The sequence below is a fragment of the Tinamus guttatus genome, unplaced genomic scaffold, assembly GCF_059628265.1.
Source record: "Tinamus guttatus ecotype Peru unplaced genomic scaffold, ASM5962826v1 Tinamus_guttatus_pri_ptg000445l, whole genome shotgun sequence".
Taxonomy (NCBI): Eukaryota; Metazoa; Chordata; class Aves; order Tinamiformes; family Tinamidae; genus Tinamus; species Tinamus guttatus.
Window position 1 is genome coordinate 311,367 of NW_028288979.1, and position 13,797 is coordinate 325,163.

Genomic DNA, 13,797 nt, shown 5'->3' on the forward strand with positions numbered 1-13,797 from the left:
TATTGAAATAAGTAGTTTAGACAGAGGTAGAGTCACTGTAGCCTTCAGTCACCAGCAGCGTGAGGAGATAATACAGATGCTTAAGAGTAGCAGCTCTGGACTAAGGATGGATTGATTTGTGCTGTATTGCAAACAGATGAAGAAAAATGTCACTCCCACATTACTATTATGAAAGGAGTGCTATCACAAAGATTAAACGCGTCAAACCCTTTGTTTCCAGGTACTTCTCAAGAAGTTATAACTCTAACTCAGATCTACAGTATACTTGCAACAGGATGAAATAATATGAATTGGCCAACCCCACTTTCCTGAGAAAAGGAACTTTAGACTCAAATTCTGAAAGTGATGAGAACTGAACACAGCTCTTTGTCACTATAAATCCCTGGGAAAGTTATACTAATATATCTATGCCTGGGAGGATATATCAGGTCTGAATGCCAATGGGTCTTGGCATGACTCATTCTGTGAACCAAAATGTCAGATAGATAAAATTATTTATTTTGCATGTTGCAGGTAGTACAACTAAGTAGCAGAGGAGATAAAGCAATAAAACAGGGCACTGTCAAGTTAATATGGCCTGTGGCTATGGGACAGTCTTTGTCCCATATGATATCAAAGTCCTATCATCGACATATAGCAGGAAAGACATCTTTCTGGAAAAGAGTCACCTTAAGAAAATAGTCACCTGGTCTGGCAGTAATAGAGGGAAACAGAGGCAGTTTTATGGGCAAAATACCTCGGGTTATCAAGTCAAATACACTGGCACAAGGGGAAGATGGCAGCATGGAGAAAGTAGAGGGTGGCACACCAAAATGGAAGGGACAATAACACAGAACCAGGATATTGCATCCTGAACAATAGGCTGGTAGAGTACAGGAAAAGGACCGTCCTATATAGAAATAGTTTTTTTTTTTTTTTTAATAGCATATTTTAAGACATGAAAACTTTCAGACTTTTAGAGCAACAGATTTTTTTCAGAAATCTTGAAAATATATATAAAAAAGAGAAACTAAACAATGAGAGTGAATGCACTTCTTTGCCCATGCCTATACACATGTACTCAAAGGCGAAACAGATGGCTTGTATTTGGCAGAGCTAATACCATAGTTCCTCTGGAGGTATCACACATGGCTGCTTTTTTGGGTGGAATGGGAGATGGAAGACAATTTTTCTACATTATTGCCCTCTAGATATAATGATAGACTAAGAAAATTCCTCAGCCTATTATTTGCAAATGCAGATGAAAATATTGTCAGGATTTTCTGGAAATTTTAACCAACTGTATGTAAGGAAAATCCCAGGATAGTAACAAGAGGGGGCATTAGGAGTATTTTAAAAATCGCTTTCTGATCCTACTGTAGGGCAGGCAATGACAGGAAATGATGTTTTAATGACACGCAGCGTAGTGATAGATTTAGTTAATTTTCAGGCCTAGCTAGAAGCCCTTCAGGCTATTACAGCTTCTAGTCAATCATGCAATTTATTATTATCAAAAAGACTGGAATGGCGATGTCGCAGAGAATGCCATGGCTGTATGCAGCAAATAGCAACTCACAAGCAGAATTATGTATTTACACAGTCTGTGTAAAGCTAGAGGGCTAATTCAAAAAGCAATCCAGATTCCCTCCAGAGGCCATCTCCGCAATTGCTGAAGTGTTAATTGACTTGGAGGAAGAAGAAGTAATTCGCAAATGCAATTCAATAACTTACCAACATAGTGGGTTATAAAAGGCAGATGTCTTATAGAGAATAGCAATGGCTGTTATGTTTAAACAGAGTAACTAACTAACTCAGCTGTTTGCTTTGGTGGTGGCATCCTACTCAGAGACCATAGTAGCCATTGCAAGTGGGACTAAGCGGTTGTCTGTAACAAACATAAATCCAGCAGATTTTCACTAGACAGGAGGAGAATTCGTACAATTTGCCTTCATCCTTAGGGAATTCCTATGATACTGTGCTGTTTCACACTTCAGTGTCTACTACTGTTTCTGGAATGTCACATATTCCTGAAAAACTTCCGCCTTCCTGTCTGAGACGACTGTGTTATAGCAAAAGTAAAATGAGTCTGAGAAATCATTTAAATCTCCTCACAGGGGTTTTGTGAGCTTTAGTTAATTAATATTTGTAGAGCACATCGCAATCTTCAGATGACTAGGTACTACAAGATATTGGCGATGTTGTTAATTACGATTATTATTATTATTATGTGGTTCCAAGCCCTACAGAGTTTGGGGATGTTACTCAAGAAGACAACAATAATTCCCCATACCATAACTCCTCAGAGTAAGATTTAGCAATATTTTCTTTCCCCAGGACACTTTCTAACACCATGATTAATTTAGCTGCTTTTCTTTACAATCTGATATTCAATGCATGGATTGATTAAACCTATCTATGACTATATAAAGAGAAGTGTTGAGAGAGAGAGAGAAAAACAAAATGTCTTCCATTATGTTAATATAGTCCCTCACCCCTGTTTGCATCAGTGCTAGTTAATAGCCACAAAATTTGGCCATAATGGTATACTTGTACTTTACTAGAGACTTTCATAATATTTTCCTCTCTTTTCACTCCATTATTACAGAAAGCTATTGGAAATGGTTGGTATGGAAACAATAAAAGATAATAAGCAAGTTTCAGTGCACATTTAAACATTTTATATCTCCTGCCAAATTCTCTTCTATAAATTTTAATTGATTTTGAGGGATGTTTTTCTGTGAGGGTCAGAAATTGGAAATCAATGTTGTGAATTAAAAACTCCATTTAATTAATAGGATAAGAAAACTAAGGTACCTTCCAATTTATAGAAGTCACATTTTATATAGCTATAGTTTTTTTTTTTTCTTTTCCTGCAACATCTTCTACAGGTTTTGCAATGGGATTACATTCTCCAAAGATGCCTGTGTTGTAATGGCATGTTTCAGTCCAATAAAAAAAAACCTAATTCCTCTAAATTTCAAAGAGTATATTTTACATTGGATGTTCAGTGTCTAGGATGTATTAGTTTGACAAAAGTTTCAGGCACTTTACTGAGACCATTAAACATTTTAAGGTTCAAATTTTATTTTTCCCAGTATGCTGGCTGCCTGAACTTCACCTTTACATATGCGCAGAGGTGCTCACGTCCTAGGACAATCAGGCCCTTCATCATCCAATAAATGACTGTGGAGACCGCCAGTAAACATTAATTTCAGTGATGTGGTGGACAATTTTTTTTTGTCGTTGTTTCCTATTCCAAATAATTGTTGCTCACAAAAGACAAGCAACTCTGGTAGCAAGAGTCCCTGCTCTGTGGCAGATAGTGGTGGCTCTTGACTAGCATGCTTTTACCAATACTGCAGGACTAAAAGGGTGACTTCTTTTTCATAAGGGAGATGGTCCAACATCTTGGTCAGCATCATCAACAGCTAATGTTTGTTACCACCAGCATTATTTGGATAAATTCTCATAAAGTGTGCTGGATGAAAAACCCCTCTTCCACGTAGGTCTTCTGTTGCCATCTTTTCACTTGTCTGTAGGGTACGACGAAACAGTCCCTTGGGTTCCAGCTGAAATGCTTGAACAATACTTTCATCTTCGTATGTTGTCATGAACTACTTCCTTCCATCCATGTCCAGCTTGGTACCTCTGTCTCTGAGCCACAAGAATCCAACATGCAAGTGTTTCCTGCTCACCAAATGGGAAAGCTTAGCAGGTGAATGCAGACTGCCCCTGTCCCCAGTGTGAGCAGGGTTGCCTTGCTGCCACGGCTGTGTTTTGGGCTGAGAGATAGGATCTTTGGTAGACAGAGAAGGGCACACACAAGGGACAAGGACAGCATTTTAGCATTGGGTTAGACATTAGGAAGAATTTCTACACGGAAAGAGTGGTGAAGCACTGGAACAGGCTGCCCAGGGAAGTGGTGGATCCACCATCTCTGGCAGTGTTCAAGAAACGTGTAGATGAGGCACTTGGGGACATGGTTTAGCAGGCAGGGTGGTGAAGGGCTTATGGTTGGACTCGATGATCTTGAAGGTTTTTTCCAACCATAATAATAATATTTCACTTCTCCATTTGCTTGCACAGTGAACACACATTTAAACCAGCAAGCACACTGGATGGTGGCATTATTTTAAAGTTGGTGGAAAGCCAGGAGCATCTTCCCTCAGCTACACCATTCCTTCTAATTCTGAACATTTCCAGATTCCTGGGATGTTGTCATGTCCCAGAAGAGCAAAGGAAGACTTAACAGATTTTAATGGCCTGAAATAGCACCAGATAGTTCAATGCTTAAGCAAAATAGGTTTTTCCTTTTATCCACCAGGTATTGCAAAAGAGGCACAGGATTCCTATGAAACTATCGAATATGCCTTTCTTATGAAGTTCCACAAGTAAATCATGCTGGACTAAAGTCATTTTCATTTTTCTTCCATAAATCAGAAAGCTTCATGCTAACAGTACAAACATTTTTAAAAACATCTTACTGTGGAATTGCATAGGGAAAACCAGCATGGTTCATGAGAAAAAATTCAGCTCCATTACAAGGATCAAAAATATATCACAAATTACATTTTCGAACTGATAGTCATACGGCTAGAAATAACATTAAAAATCCATTCATAAAGAGTAATAGGTCAGCAAAAGCCTACTATTGTTATATATATTGTATGGATTATTCTGCCATATTTATTTGCTGCGAGAGATAGACTTCTCGTGGCAAGTACTGTATATCTGTCATTTAAAAATTGAATAACTTAAACAGTTCTGGTGAAAATATGCAAACGGTTTCATATTTGAGCCAATATCATTTGGGAAAAGACATTAAGTATTTAAGTAAAACAGAGAGCCAAAATACTTATTTAGAATGTATTTGCAATGAAACATTCACCATACCTTAACTATTTTCTATTTGAAACTCTTGTGTTATAAGAAAGGGAAAAAAACTTTCACTTTAAACTCTATTACATAAATACTGTAACATAGTTATTCAAAGAGATTTAAGAAAAGACAATTTGCATCTACTTGAATGGGAAAATAAGATCAATATTTTCATCTCTGCTTCAGTTTAATAAGCAACTCATTGACTTTGCAGGAATTATAGCAGACAAGTAATCATAGGTATACTTGTAGCATTCTCAAAGGCATATGTCAGTGAAGGAAAGATAAAAGTCTACAACTGCTTTTATTTTCTGATTAGCACAAGGTAAGATGCACTACAACCTGTTCACATAGCATAAATGAAAACTGTAAGCGGTTATTAAGTTTTGTTGTTTTTTTTTTAATTTTGTTTCAAAATGTCATCACATACCAAAATACAAATGATGGTGTATGACTGACACATGTCTGAATACTTGCAATAAGACCCCCAGGATTTTTTTTTCTTGTCATAAAAACAAAAACAAACAAACAAAAAAAAAAAACCACCTGATCTTTAGATCATTTTCATCAAGAACGGAGATTGTGATATCAGCTTCAGACTTTACTGGGAAATGGTGAATGGATGATGAAAAATAAGAAAGAATTTAAAGAAATAAAGAATACAATGCTTTGAAATCTTAAAAATCATTTTAAAGGATCTTAAACTTAAATCCACTTCCAAATGATTTACTAAGTAGTATCACATCTAGTTTTGTACTAGAAAGATAACTTTGCTTCTTATAAAGGTTTTATCAATTATATATTTCAAAAATGTCAGAAAGATGAGAGCTTAGTCTCATAAAACAGCTCCAAGACCTTGCAAGTCTATGTAGAAATTGTTTCCGTACTTTGGTGATATTATATCTCCTGAAATGTTGAGTTACTTGCATCTGATAAGACGTTCCAAGACAAATCATTTCCAAACACTGAACCTGATTTGGATAGGGTAAAAACTATTTAGTTTAATCCTCATTTCTGTATCTTTCTTTTTAGGAGTCTAACATGCTTTAAATCTAGACTTCAATAATTCAAGTAAACAGTGAGTAACAAAATTAAATCCCCCAAAACAGGCTTTCTTCTGCAATCCCTAACTGGCAATTTACTGCATATTTCAATAGTGCATGTTTTTTCACAAATTTCATTAGTACACCATTGATTGCTCATTTTTCAGCTCTCAAAACAATTTAACATAATCTCTTTCATGCAGAGAATAACATATTCATATTATTTGATTTTTGATGAAACCAAATGACCCTTTAAATTGGGTTCTTTAATTTTGCATGAGTTTCTTTACTGCTGCTCACTTAATTCTCTGTTTCCATTAACCATTTGCAAGCATTTGACTCTATGACAATTATTCAGCTGTGCCACATCATGACTGACATATTTTATAAACACTTAAAATAAAGAGAGCAAGAAAGGGAGGAAAAAAGCCCCAAATTCAAACAAAAAAGTCAAAGTTCAGAAGCCTGTATTTTCCATACAGCTGAGACATCTGAATAGTAATTATTGGTCCAATTGTAAATCCAGCCTAATTGTATTTTGTCTTCCTTTCTGATAAGCACTTCATGATGATGATGATTACTCTCACTAAAAGATGTTCACTCCATTGATGTTTCCCCACACCGAGAGCCAGAGGGCCCTGCAGATAAAAGTTTGTGCAGGCAAAACTGCTCTTTTCTGTTTCCAGAACAGAATTGGCCATGATTTTTCCAGTGAGAAAGAGCCCCCGCGTGCTCGAGTGAGAAAGCAGCCCAGTTTAGATGTCTGGCATTTCCCAGACTGCCCTCTGCATGAGGGATTTGGGCCACTGTTCATTAGAAACTGCTTTAACTAACAAACATAACCAAGAGGCCAAGCTGTGGTAATCAGTGCTGATGAACTAAGCCACTTCTCTGCATGCACAAAAAGCTGCTTTCCCCCCTATTTTTAAAGCCCTCAATTCAAGAGAATTTGAGTTACTGATTCACTGTTTTGGATGACTGAAATGTTTAGCCATAATAATTTGTTCTTAATGTTTGCATGTTTAGTGATGATTTCCAGTAGAAATGCTAGGAAGCCCAGTAGCACAGGGAAGATATTTAATATGTTTGCATAAATCTCTGTATTTCAGAGAACCCAATTAAGTTAGACATCTGCAAGATTAAATCAACAAGTGAAAGAAAATGACTGCAGAGTTGGAAGTCTCTTACACCTTTGGCACTTTTGTTTGAGTTTTAAAAGGATGGTGAAAGCTTTGGCAGAACCACAGAGCTCATGCTGTCTGAAAGGCTTCCCAAGAAATAGCAAATAATTAAGAGAAAGACTTTAAAAAATAGAGACAAACACTTTGCCATGTCCCTGATGATCAGCTTTTTTTTTTTTTTGTTTTCGCACAAGTGGATACAGAAAAAAAAGAAAGGTTTTCTGAAGACTCATTGTCCTGCTTCCTTGCAAGAGCCTGGATGAATTTCCTACAGTTAAAAAAAAAATCAGGCACAGAACTGTACTTTTCATTATCCAGGGTGCCCAGTTGAAATTGTAGACAATGACAAAGACAATAGATCAAAAATTTTGCCCCATTTCCTGGGGGAGAAAACAGAAAACTTCATGAGATCTCTTCAGTGGTGGGCAAAAATAAATCAATTAATGAATTTAATAGATTAGTAAAATGATTAGATGAAAATTAGATGAAACTTGGATGTCATCCAAACTGAAGATATCTGAAGATGAAGGAGGTTCTGCAGTGACATTTTTTTGCCTTCCTCTACCACACAACTGTTTGTCATTTTTTCCATTGGATTAAATTAGAAAAGTCCAGATAATGCACCATACAGGTTCCCTATACTGAATTACAAAAGTGGTACAAAAAGATTATACCTTTTCTTCGGGGCTATGTTATTATTGGAAAATTCAAATCTCCCTGGCAATTCTTGCATATCTAAACCTTTCTACAGGAAAGAAATGAGTTATGCTAGTTCCAGAGAGAGACTGCAATCAAAATATATACCCAATTCATATGCTGAGGGTTCTTTAGAAGAAGAATATCAAGATTTCCCAGAAGGCTGAGGAATTTAAATACATTTGCCATTTTAAAACCCTGTTTTTTTAGGGATTTTTCTTTAAAAATGTAGAATGTATGTCATTTTCTTCATGGCCTATTAAAATCAACATTTTTCTCAACCACCTCTCTTATTTCTCTACAACAGTGAGGTTTTTCTACTTTATTTTTTTATCTTCTTATATTTTTGTTTCTTTTCTTTAGAATGAGAATTATAATAAACCTCATCATAAGTACAAACAGGAAGGAGTTCAATTCTGAATTGTATCTCCAAATCATTTCAGTCTTCTTAGTTTTATCCTCCCTAGTGGGAGAAATATGATGAGATATGATAGAAATAGGATATGAATCCCTGACAGTTTACATCCTCTGTATATTATGGAACTGTTATGTTGTTGGAGCTCACATTGAAACAGTGCTAAGCTCTATATTTGCTCTTGTATGAATTAGTGGGTATTTCAGGCAGGTGAAAATAAAAGTCTTCAGTTGTCTCCTGCTCAATGCTTCCATTTAGTTGATGGCCATTTACTTACTTAAAAAGTCTTTTTCCAGGGAGATCAATACAATAGCAGTCCAGAATTTTGTGCAGGGAATAGCTTTTAGTTTTCCATAATTACCTGATTATGTCATAGTCTTTACCTGAAAGATGAATCAATGGGAAGCTTACAACTTGGATTACCTCACTATGCTCTCTGCCACTGGCTCCCCTATAACATGATAGGCTATAATAAAAGCACTAAGTCCAGCAATTTTCACTTATAAATTACATATCTGTATTTTTCTTTTCCTTTTGGAAAGAAACATTCAAAAGAGCGCCTACCTCAATGTCTTATGGGAGTTATAATATGGAAGATAGTCAATTGCTGGTTCAAAGGTTGTAAATTTTGGTTGGTAATTGAAAGGCGCAATACCAAACCCACTAAATACGCATAGAACAGTGTTTAATTTCACTTTTTTTTCAAAGAAATTATACATTTTTTTAACTGTGAAAATGATCAGAACTGGATATGGCATACCTACATATGGCTAAATATGAGAGATGGCTTAAACTTCTGAGAATATTCCTCAGAAAAAGGCATTCCAAATTCAGCAATGCTCCCTCTTCTAATTGCTTCCTTTTCTTAAATGTAATTTTCCTTACTCTTAAATAACTATTCTTTCTCCTAGGATTCTTACTTTTTGAAATTTTCCTGCACTGGAAAAAAATTGCCTGTTAGGTCCTTCTTTTCAAATTGCCAAAGTCTGCAAAGCTTGCTTTTATAGCTTTAGAATAAAAGCTGTTACTCAACAGCAGTTTTATTAAGTGAAGTTTTTACTGGATCTGTGTAAATGTAAAGAAGGGCAAAAAGTATTTTGTAGTCAATATATTTTATGCTATTTAGTAAAAGGATTTGCTATTAAGGCTGCCTCTATAAATGTTCGAAATTGTTCGTACTGCATCTCAGGACATCTAAAACTATACTTATAAAGGTTTTAAAAAACTTTTAAACAAAGCTAATTGCTCTGCATTAATACTTTCTAGAAGGTCCTTCTCAAGTGCCCCTACTTGCCACGTCCCTGTTAACTGATCCACTCTAAAACATTCTACTTGTTGATAAAGGCATTCATTTTAGGGCATGTCTAGAAAAACCACCTTAATTTTTAACAAATGGAAAGCATGGAAATTATATATTAAGTATTTTATAAATGCCACATTTACTTTTGCATAAAGTTTTAAAACAACATTTTGACGTCTGTTTCAGTATACTGTGCAACACAAGGTATCAATGAAATGACCTTAGAGTCTTTTTTTTTTTTTAAAGGAAGCAAAGATGATACCTTCAAAGACTCTTTGCTTTAAGCAGCACTACAGAAAAACAAGAGAAGAGCTTCAAGTATTTAACAAATTTAAAAGATAAGACATGAAAATCTCAAATATCATTCCCTGTAATGTCTGAATGCTTACCCAAATCTCTTGAAACTTAAAAATGGCTAGAAAAGTCTAGAGGAAAGTTTTCTAAGACTTATGATTCTGACAGAAATACAAATGCCTCTTTATTTATTTATTTATTTTTCTTTCTCTACCATGCACATCCATACACTCACCTAAACACACTTTTATCTGTCAGGTAAAATCATTCAAAATAAAACAAGGCAGTAATTATGGAACATCTGACACCCCATGAAAGGCTTCACTTGCAGTTTTACATAGGTTTTCCTATTAGGACTTAATTTCTCTGAGCAAGTGCTCCTTCTACAGCCAGTTCAGCAAGAACGATGCAGCCTGGTTAAAGAAAGATGATCAGCAATACAATGCATACACTTATTCTGACCATTTGATCAAGTGAAGTTATATTAGATCTTGCAGTTAAATGACATTTGTCATGGGGACAGAGAAGCTGCCAACCATAACAACACTAACTTGAAGAATAAATTTAATTAGGTTAATCAAGACACCTGAGAAAGTCCACCCCCTTATTTGCTGCAAAAAATCATAGAATCATAGAATCATAGAATGCTTAGGATTGGAAGGGACCTCTAGAGATCATCTAGTCCAACCCCCCTGCATACGCAGGGACACCTAGAGCACGTGGCACAGGACTGCATCCAAGCGGGTCTTGAAGATCTCCAGAGAAGGAGACTCCACAACCTCTCTGGGCAGCCTGTTCCAGTGCTGCAAAGATGTTGCAAATTCTGGTTCTTGGCTCTATCCAGGGCACAACAGACAGCTTAACTTCTACTACAGGCTCTTCTTAGGGCTTCTTCAGGAGTACATAGACAGAGATGCAGAGTAATCAACCAACTTCTAAAACCTCAGTTTTGAATAAATACCATGTTTTAAAAGAGTATAATTGCATGCTTGGTGTGAGTAGTTCATTTTGCAAAGAGATACTCTTGAACTTTTTGTGCTTCATGGGGTGGGTTAAACAGTAAGAATATGCCTCAACTATTTTAGTACTTTGTGGGAAGAACCATTATGGGTGAAAAAAATCATGAAAAAAAGGTCAAGTAAATAATTTTTTTCCATCTTATTGGTTTGGGCCAAGCTTTTCCTTGAACTTAATGGGCTTCTTCGCATTTTGCATCTGTTCTTTTGAACATTTGTTCCTTCTTAAGTAAGACTGGGAAAAATTGTTTCATTGAATCATGTCTATCTCACTAATTTCTTCAGAAAAACTCTTTCTAAAGACCTAGCTCATCTTTCATGTAATTCAACATGATTTTTGCATTATTTTTATATGTGTCACTCAAATTCTTCTTCACTGAGGTACTACAACTGAATTGAAGTGGTACCACTTGGTGCCAGATGCTAACTTGACTCTAGGAGCTTAGTCCATTACATTCTGGTAATATCACATATCAAAAGAAACACACTGTGGGAAAGTATGAAGTAATAACTGAATTTCTTTTTAACATAATTCCATTATTTTTGCTCATTATTCCAGTCCTGTTCAATTTATTCATCAGTGACCTGGATGAAGGCACAGAGTGCTCCCTCAGCAAGTTTGCTGATGACACAAAACTGGGAGGAGTAGCCGATACCCCAGAGGGCTGCGCTGCCATCCAGAGGGACCTGGACAGACTGGACAACTGGGCGGTGAAAAACCTCATGAAATTCAACAAGGCCAAGTGCAAGGTTCTGCACCTGGGAAGGAATAACCTCAGACACCAGTACAAGCTGGGGACTGACCTTCTGGAGACCAGCTCTGCAGAGAAAGACCTGGGTGTCATGGTGGATGATAAGTTGACCATGAGGCAGCAGTGTGCTCTTGTGGCCAAGAAAGCCAATGGGATCCTGGGGTGCATTAAGAAGAGCGTCTCCAGCAGGTCGAGGGAGGTGATCCTGCCCCTCTACTCAGCCCTGGTGAGGCTGCATCTGGAGTATTGTGTCCAGTTCTGGGCTCCACAGTACAAGAGGGATGTGGAGCTGCTGGAGAGAGTCCAGCGCAGGGCTACAAGGATGATCAGGGGCCTGGAACATCTGCTGCATGAGGAGAGGCTGAGGGAGCTGGGCCTGTTCAGCCTGGAGAAGAGAAGGCTGAGAGGGGATCTAATCAGTGTCTATAAGTACCTCAAGGGAGGCAGTGAAGAGGATGATGCTGGTCTCTTTTCACTGGTGGCCACCAACAGAACTAGAGGTAATGGCCACAAACTGAAGCACCAAAAGTTCCACAGGAACTTAAGGAAGAATTTCTTAACAATGAGGGTGACAGAGCCCTGGAACAGGCTGCCCAGAGAGGTTGTGGAGTCTCCCTCTCTGGAGATCTTCAAAACCCACTTGGATGCAGTCCTGTGCCCCGTGCTCTAGGTGACCCTGCGTGTGCAGGGGGGTTGGACTAGATGATCTCTAGAGGTCACTTCCAACCTTAAGCATTCTATGATTCTATGATTCTATGATTCTATGATTATTTTTCTTGACGTTACTGCAACTTGTTTTATATTAGCTTTATGTAATCTGCCATGTATCTATAGATATTTGTGTGCTTAAACAAGTAATGTTTTCAAGCAAATGAAAGCAATCTCTTATAAACAGGTTGTATGCAGCTGCTTTCAAGAAGACCCGCTTATTCTGTTTCTTAAGCTAAGCATAGGGAAAAGGTTGACTGTAATCCTGCAGCTTGCCCTGCTCCCTCCATGCAGAATCCCCAACTCTACCGTCTCATGGTCACTGCCGCCAAGGCTGCTTCTGACTGACATCTCCAAAGAGTTCTTCCTTGTTTGTAAGTAGGTGGTCATTATCTTCACTCATAAAGGATGCAAAAAACAATCAAAATAAATTTAAAAAAACACTATACAAACTAGCATATAAGAAGCTTCACAGAACATCTGTGAAAGTAAAAACACCAAGAAAAAATCAGTACAGAATGAAACAGAAAATGATAAACTTCAAAACCTAGATCCAAAGCTTAGGAAACTCTAAAATGACTCGAAGAAATAAAAAGGTAAAATTTGAGAGCCCTGAGAATTTAAAGGCTATTCAAATTCATGTCGTCGGTTATCAGTACAGTTATAGACTAATGAATGGATAACAATTAATTGTGCGAATGTTGCATTCATGGTGTAAAAACAAAGGAAACATTATTTATCTTGAAGTACATATTTCTTGCTTAGTCTACAGGTCATTAATGCTTTGGGACTAAAAAGGTTAAGGGTACTTCCATCATACATTCATGATAGTTTTTCATCCTGGGGGAGCGCAATTATCCTTCCTTTTTGAAGGCCATACTGCTGAACAATAGTAGTCCCAATGTGTCTTTGCAAAATCCATTCAGTATTCCCAGTAATCACTTGGGTAATAAAAATTATTCCATGACTCTTCTCATTTAAAAAATCCCTTAAAAATACAACATTAAATAGATACTAGCTGAAGATGACAGATTATTCATACATTTTCCGAACTGAGCTATGCTGCCTCTAGAAACAGTAAATGACTTTTAATTCACTTAGAGAAAATAGCATATTAATCTTTAGTCCAGAGGAGCTCAAAATAGATCAAAATCCAATACATGTGAGATAACCCTACCTAACCCTTATATTTCTGAAAGTCACTTGGAACTAAAAATTCTACTATGTCTTCGTAATTCTCTTGTCAGAGACTGTGATGAAATATAGTGATCTTCTGAATTCTGTTTCAGTCTTTATATTTTGTATATAAAGTGAAAGAAGGAACTGCCATAGATTTCAGTAACTTTCAGAACCAATCTTCCACAGTCTGAACAAACTGTCAGGCTGATAGGCATTGAATAAGCATGTTTATCTGTGATTTTACACAGGAAAAGGTATCATTTTAAAGGAAAATGAGGATGCATGAGTCATGAAAAGCATTATTATTGTGCAAACACTGTGCTATAGGAATAGATCATCAAACTGGCAAGTTATTT